The following is an 8,124-nucleotide window of genomic DNA, read 5'->3' on the forward strand; positions in this document are numbered from 1 at the left end:
GCCCAGTTTACGACTAAGGCATTGCATAATAAAATAAACATTTCTATTTGGTGCAATGTTATATTTTGGAATCTATAGTGTGTCAAATGGTATATTTTCTTGTCACTTTAGTAAACACTATAAAGCACACATTTCCAACATTTAAAATCAAACTTATACAAGGAAAATAAAACAAACACTAAATCTATAATGTTTTATATTAAGTTGTTTATAAAAAATACTTTAACAAACTTATTTCCTAATTGTTAGGGGAGAAGTCACCTGATAAATCAAACTGTGAGTGAAGTGGCAATGCCAGAAATCCACCTGCCCCCTTGAAGTCCTGTCCAGATTCTCTCGTCCAGGATGGGAGCGAGGCTAAATGTGGAGGGGAGGAGACAGTTCCAATTTGGGTTTTTATTTTAATGTATTTTTTAAAGCCTTCAGAAACATTCCACCTAAGAAAGGGTTTCTGCTCTAAAAGACTCCAGCAACAACCATCAAGTGTGTTATCCCCTGTGGCCACCTCCCATCCCTGATCTCCTCCTGTCACCCCTATAGGGCCGTCCTCTGACATTGCGATGGTACTGATAACCTTCATCCCGGCCTCTGCTTGGCTGCCCTTTCCAAGGCTCCTCAGCTCTCAGGTGTTGATAGCCACCCCTACCGGAATAGCCCCAATCACTTTTGTATTTCCTGCCTCCATAAGTTTGATTATAGAACTGCTTAGATCTACCACTTCTCAAAATATTAGATACTTCATTTTCATCTTCTGAACTCTCTTCTTTTGGTCTTTGCACTCTGCTATCCACAGAGTTGGCCCCAGGGCTGACCACATCAGCAGCAGTCTTAGGATCTTTTACTTTTTTTGGTTTTTCTTTCAGACTCTGAATGGTCCTTTTAGGCTCAGGTTCAACTGGCACAGTTTCCCTCTCTCTGTTTAGAATCTGAGTGGGAAGATGAGCCTTTCCCTCTCCTCTGGGAGGGACGGAGGCCAGTGCCAGATCTGCTTTCCTTGTCTGGGATGACTGCTCTGCCCGGCCTTCATGCTTACTGCTCACACTTGCTTCAGGGAGAGAATGTGCACCTTCACCCCTGGCTTCGGGAAACTCCTCTACAGCTGAAACGGAAGCACATTCTTTAGACAGATCCAGATTTTCCAGCGGTAGATCCAATTCTCCTTTCTCGTCAGAGGGCAGCACAATATTCTGCCTCATTACTGGGTTTTCTATGAATCCCTGAAAAGGGTACCCATACCAAACATGAGGGAAGAAAGGAGGCGCAATGGGAACTGGGCCTAAGAATGGATTAGGTCCAAAGGACGGTTGTGAGAACATATTCTTGCCACTTAGTGATTCGTCATATTCAGCATGAAGAAGCTGCCCAGGGTTCTCAGATTCAAGATCAGCTTTGTAAGACAACTGTCCGTCACTTTCAGACACCTGAGATGGAGGGATAACCAGAGGTGAAGAAAACGTTGGCGGTCCAATCTCTGCCTGTGGTATTTGGCCATTAACACTGGCCTCAGTCTGCATAGGAAAGTGTGTGTCGGTGCAGGTACAATCACTTTCATTCTGAGCAGAAGGGGCTTCTTGGAACCAAGGATTATGAGGATAGACAGGGACAGGGACCTTTGGGTACATCCTGCAGGCTGCCAGGTAGGCCTGGTGCAGAGGGTACAGGTAAGAATGTGGGGCCCACATCGGACAACTATACGCCTTCACTCCAAGATTGAAGAAGAAACGAAGAATATTCTTGTCTTTAGGCAAGTCCTCTCCAGTGTGACACAGTGAATAAGGTGGTGCAATGGCTCGATCTCCCTTTTCATTGTAAGGAAACCCAGGATACAGTGGGTCCTGGTAAAGGCTCAATGTCTGAGGCAAAGGCATCAAGGGCTGGTTAACTGCCTGTATTGACACAGGAACTGTTGGTCCAAAAGTTGTAGGTTCACTTGGCCAGGCTGGCACAGTGGCTGGTAAAGAAGGCACCGCAGGAGTTAGATGGACCTCTGGAGACACTAGAAGGGGAGCTGGATTTGACAGACACATGTTCTGCTGGCTTTTGTTCTGCAGGAGATGGGCACTCTAATTTCTTTGACTTCAATGGGGATGAAACTCTTGCACATCTATCATCACTAATATTCTCTAATGTACTTGGTTCAGGTTTTTTATCCAAGTGAGTAGAACCATGGACAGAGTCTTTGTCCTTCCGTTCTTCTGTGTCCATTCTCCGCCTGTTTCCTTTTCTATCACTTCCGTGGGATGATTTTCTCTGGACACATGGGTTGCTACTTTGAGAAGCTGATGTACTGACTAATGACATGGAAAGGGCGGGGAAAGCCTGTTCATCTCTGTTCTGAATCTCATAAAGTAAACGAGATTCTTCTATGGCTTGCTTCTCTCTGCGTTCTTCAGGGGAGGGGCCAAAATAGTGAGATTCTCTATTCATGTGATCAAAATCCTCAGCTCTCTCACGATCAGTTTTCTCATGATCTGTGAAGGTGTCCGGGCAAGATTTTTGTGTTCACTGGAGGATTTCTGAGACTGTGCCCCTGAAGAGTGACTAGAGAATGCATGTTGTCTTATTCCCAAAGGATGCTGGAGCCGAGGAGGTAGTACTGATGGGGCTTTTATTGGCTTGCTTGGATTCTTTGGCCCTCTGTAATCCATTTCAGAATGAAAATTTTGTCCCGAAGTAGAAGGTTTTTTCATCTTCTTTCCTGACACTGTGCTCCAGCTTTGTGGGGGAGGTGGTTTGAGGGTCTTCACGGCATGTTTTTTTCCCAATTCTTCAACCAAAACTGGTCCATTCTCAGAGTGAACTCCTTGAATATCTGCATTAGGAAATTTTCCATTGTGATCCAACCTAACTTGGCATTTCTCTCCAACTTCATATTGTAAACCAGCAGCAATGGAATAATCACGCTTTTGTTGAGCTTGTTTAGACTTCAGCCAAATTTCATATTCCACATTTCTGTAGACTGCTGGATTGAGTGACTTAAGAACCTTTCTAGACAAGGGAAGGCTAGTAGAATTCCCATTGTTCTTCAAGTGCTCATCGCCTGACAAAGGTTTAAATCCATTCACATCATTAGCAGTTTTCCTCTTGCAACTATCATCCTCTGAATCTGATATTTCACTGTTGTTTCCATCAGCTACTTCAGAAGTGTCTAGTCCCATCACGATTTTACTGACATCAGCTTTAAATACCTTCTCATATAGCAATTCATAAAGAAGAGACTGACACATAGCAGAACTATCTTTATACTTTATGGGGTAAACAATATCATAGTGATTTCCATTTGAAAAACACAGTAATACCTTTTCAGGAAAATTATTTTCAGTTACTTGTGCTGGAGAAACATTTGGTTCCCGATAAATTATACAATCTTTCCTGTACATAAGAGAAAGGGCACTTATTTCCACTTGTCCTACCCACTCCTGTGGATTTTCCAAACGCTTTAAATACTCTTCAAGTGATCAAATTTCTCTCTGTTTTCTCGAAGATAGTGAATACAGGCCATTCTAACTTCAACATGACGAGACTGAGAGTGCAACACCTGCTCCGCCACGGCCCGGAACAGGCACGACCCGTCCTTGGCGACCAGTTTGCGATACAAGCCCAGTTTCCGCAGGTAGGCGTCCATGGGCGTCGCGTCCTCGCGGGGCCCCGCGCCGCCCTGGTCCCCGCCGTCCGGGGCGCCGACGGCCGCCTCCATGTTGCCGGTTCCGCTGCAGGCCAGGCGCGGCGCGGGCTAGCCCCACATGGCCGCGCCGCCGGCAGCTCGACGCCCCGGCCTGGCTCCGGCTCCGGCTCCGGCTCCGGCTCCGGCTCCGGCTCCGCGAGCGGCAGCAGGCGTCGGCGCGAGGCAGCGGTCCGCGCTCCCCAGACGCATAGGGCGAGCCCTGCCTAGTGCATGGCCGGCCGCACGCGACCGCCTCCCCGGAGGGAGCACGCGCCCAGAGAGGAGACGGCGTGGGGCGGCAGGGAGCGAAGAAAATCCCGAGGGACGAGAGTCGCGTCCCGGGGGCCTCGCCGCCCAGTCAGGAACCGGGCCGGGGGTCGCCGCCCGCACGAGTTTCCTGGTCCCGACCGGCATTGGAGAGAGGAAGCCCCCGCCCCCGGCGCGCTCGCGGGGCCGGCTCAGGTGAGGAAACCAGAAGAAAAGAGCCGCGGCCTCGCGTCTCCCCACCTCGCCGGAAGGCGCCTGAGGGGCCAGTGCTGTATTTTTATCTTCGTTCATTTCCAGAAATTTTTTGATTTTTCTTTCATTTCTTGTATTACCCACTGTTCTTTCAGGAACATGTTTTTCAGTCTTCATATGTTTGCATATGATCTAGAGACTCTTCATTTATTGATTTCCAGCTTCCTTCCATTGTGATCATAGACAATGCATGGTATTGAATTTGCTGAGACTTGCTTTATGGCCTAGCATGTGGTCTATCCTAGAGAACATTCCAAGTACTTATGAGAAGAATATGTTTTCTCTAACTGCAAGGTGAAAAGTTTTGTAGATACCCTTTAGGTCCATTTGGTCTGTAGTGTTGATTAGCTCTATTGGTCTTTATTGATTTTTCTGTCTATTTGATTTGTCCATTGCTGAAAGTGGAATGTTAAAGTCCTGCATTACCATTGTATTGGAGCTTATGTCTCCCTTTAGATTCAATAATATTTCTTTTAAGTAGCCAGACACCCTGTAGTGTGTGCGTATATATTTATTATAGTCACATGTTCTTATTGAATTGATCCCTTCATGATCACATAGTGTCATTCTTTATCTCTTTTAACAGTTTTTGTGTTAAAGTCTATTTTGTCTGATATTAGGATGGCTACACCTGTTCTTTTTTGTCTTCTGTTAGCATGGAGTATCTTTTTCCATTCCAACCTTTCACTTTCAGTCTGCATATGTCTTTATCAGTGAGATGTGTTTCTTGTATCCAGCAAATAGTTGAGCTTTGTTTTTTTTTTTTTAATTTTTTTTTACAGGCAGAGTGGACAGTGAGAGAGAGACAGAAAGAAAGGTCTTCCTTTGCTGTTGGTTCACCCTCCAATGGCTGCCGCGGCTGGTGTGCTACGGCCGGCGCAACACGCTGATCCGAAGGTATGAGCCAGGTGCTTCTCCTGGTATGCCATGCGGGTGCAGGGCCCAAGGACTTGGGCCATCCTCCACTGCACTTCCAGGCCACAGCAGAGAGCTGGCCTGGAAAAGAAGCAACCGGGACAGAATCTGGTGCCCCAACTGGGAATAGAACCCAGTGTGCTGGCACCGCAGGTGGAGGGTTAGCCTATTGAGCCGTGGCACTGGCTGAGTCTTGTTTTTTAATCTTTTCAGTTGGCCTGGGACTTTTAACTGTAGAGTTGAGGCCATTTACAGTCAAGGTGACTATTGATAAGTAATGACTTGGGCCTGCCATTTTTCCATAAATATTCCTATTGTTTGCTTTGGATTTCCTTTGTAATTTTACTGGGAGATTTTCTGCATTCACCTTCTTTAATATTGATGACCATGTTTCTGTGTGTAACACATCCTTAAGCATCTTTTGTAAGGCTGGGCAAATGGTGACAAATACTTTCAATTTATGTTTGTCATGGAAGGTCTTTATTTCACCTCCATTGATAAATGAGAGCTTTGTAAGGTAAAATATTCTGGGTTGACCATTTTTTTTCTTAAGACTTAAACTATGTCTTTCCATTCTCTCCTAGCCTGAAGAGTTTCTGATGAGAAGTCAGCTGTGAGTATACTTGGAGATTCTTCGAAAATAATCTGGCATTTATTTTATGCATTTTAGAATCTTTTCTTTATGTTTTATTGTTGAAAGTTTGATGACAATGTGTCATGGTGAAGATGTTTTTCTGGTCATGGCGATTAGGGGTTCTATGTACTTCCTGTACTTGGATGCCCCTTTCTTTCATGAAATTTGGGAAGTTTTCTATAATTAATTCAGTAGACAGATGTTCTAGTCCATTCTTCCTTTCCACACCTTCAGGAACTCCTATAACCCATATGTTGGATTGTTTCACGGTATCCCATAAATCCCCAGCACTGTTTTTAATTTTTCTGATTTATTCTTTTTTTTGTCTGACTGAAAAATTTCCAAAGATTTATCTTCTAGCTTATTTTTCTTTCTTCTGCTCCATCAAGGCTGTTTTTAAGGCTTCCCAGTGCATTGTTTTCTTTGATTTATTGCATTCTTCATTTCTAATATTTCATTTTTATTTATCTTTAAAATACGAATTTCATGGGAAAAATTCTCACTCATGTCATGTATGGATTTCTTTATTTGTTTTAAAGATTTATTTATTTATTTGAAAGGCAGAGTTACAAAGAGGCAGAGAGAGAGAGAAAAAGAGAGAGAGGCCTTCCATCCACTGATTCACTCCCCAGATGGCTGTGCCAATCCAAAGCCAGGAGCCAGGGTCTTCCACTTGGGTGCAGGGGTCCAAGGACTTGGGTCGTCTTATCCAGCTTTCCCAGGTCATAGCAGAGAGCTGGAATGGAAGTGGAACAACTGGGACTTGAACTGGCACTCATATGGGATGCTGGCACTTGCAGGCAGTGACTTTACCTGCTACGCCACCACACTGGCTCCCATGTATGAATTTCTTTAGTTTGTGGATTTGCTCCTGAATTTTTTGAGCAATCCTATAATTAATTTTTTGAATTCTTTTTCTGGCAATTCTTCAGTCTCTTCATGTTTACATTCTAATATTGAAATGTTGTTGTGTTCTAATGTGGGGGTCGTGATGCTTTCATTATTCTTGTCTCTTAAATTTCTGCATTTATTTATTTAAAATTTTATTTATTTATTTATTTATTTATTTATATAATTTATTTGTAGACAGTTACAGAGAGGCAGAGGCATAAAGAGAGAGAGAGAGAGAGAGAGAGAGAGAGAGAGAGAGATAGAGAGGTCATCCATCCACTGGTTCACTCTCCAAATGGTTGCAATGGCTGGAGCTGGGCTGTTCTGAAGCCAGGAGACTGGAGTTTCTATTGAGTCTCCCATGCTGGTGCAGGTGTCCAAGGACTTAGGCAATCTTCTATTGCTTTCCCAAGCCATAGCAGAGAGCTAGATTGGAAGTGGAGTAGCCAAGACTCAAGCCAGCATCCATATGGGATGCCTGCACTGCTGATGGTGGCCTTACCCACTATGTCACAGTGTTGGTCCCTTTGCATTTATTTTTTGGCATTGTATAGACAATTATTATTTTACTTTGAAAATATTTGATTAATTTATTTGAGAGAGAGAGTTACAGACAGAGAGGGAGAGACAGAGAGGAAGATCTTCAGCTGGTTTACTTTCCAAATGGCTGCAATGGCCAGAGCTGAACTGATCCAAAGCCAGGAGCCAGGAACTTCTTTGGGGTATCCCATGTGGGTTCAGGGGCCCAGAGGCCCAAGCATAGGATCATCTGCTTTTCTGTGCTAACACAGAGAGCTTGATCGGAAGATGGGCAGCTGGGACTCAAACCGGATCCCATATGTGATGCCAGCACTGTAGGCACAGGCTTAGCCCACTACACCACAACGCTGGCCCTGATACTTATTGTTTTTTTTCTCCTTTTTTTTTTTTTTTTTTTTTTGACAGGCAGAGTGGACAGTGAGAGAGAGACAGAGAGAAAGGTCTTCCCTTGCCGTTGGTTCACCCTCCAATGGCCGCCGCTGCAGCCGGCGCACCGCGCTGATCCTGGCAGGAGCCAGGAGCCAGGTGCTTTTCCTGGTCTCCCATGGGGTGCAGGGCCCAAGCACCTGGGCCATCCTCCACTGCACTCCCTGGCCATAGCAGAGAGCAGGCCTGGAAGAGGGGCAACCGGGACAGAATCCGGCGCCCCAACCGGGACTAGAACCCGGTGTGCCGGCGCCGCAAGGTGGAGGATTAGCCTAGTGAGCCACGGCGCCGGCTCCTTCCTCCTGTTTTTAAATGTGAGCTTTTATTGCTATAATTTCCTTTTTTATAGAACGCTTTTATTTAGTGATACATATTTAATAGGTACAGCTTTAGGAACATAATGGCACTTACTGATTTTTTTTCCAATGGCCTTTATCTTTTTTTTTTTTTTTGACAGGCAGAGTCAGACAGTGAGAGAGAGAGAGAGACAGAGAGAAAGGTCTTCCTTTTTCCGTTGGTTCACCCCCCAAGTGGC

General features: G+C 45.1%; 1 pseudogene; it reads right to left on the reverse strand.

The window, feature by feature from the left end:
• Positions 1-479: 479 nt before the first annotated feature.
• LOC149128293 (OTU domain-containing protein 4 pseudogene) lies at positions 480-3,801 on the reverse strand (annotated as a pseudogene).
• Between the last annotated feature and the right edge of the window lie 4,323 nt (positions 3,802-8,124).

The sequence above is a fragment of the Oryctolagus cuniculus genome, chromosome 1 (assembly GCF_051225735.1).
Source record: "Oryctolagus cuniculus isolate XC-2025 breed Fujian yellow rabbit chromosome 1, ASM5122573v1, whole genome shotgun sequence".
In the NCBI taxonomy this organism is placed as follows: Eukaryota; Metazoa; Chordata; class Mammalia; order Lagomorpha; family Leporidae; genus Oryctolagus; species Oryctolagus cuniculus.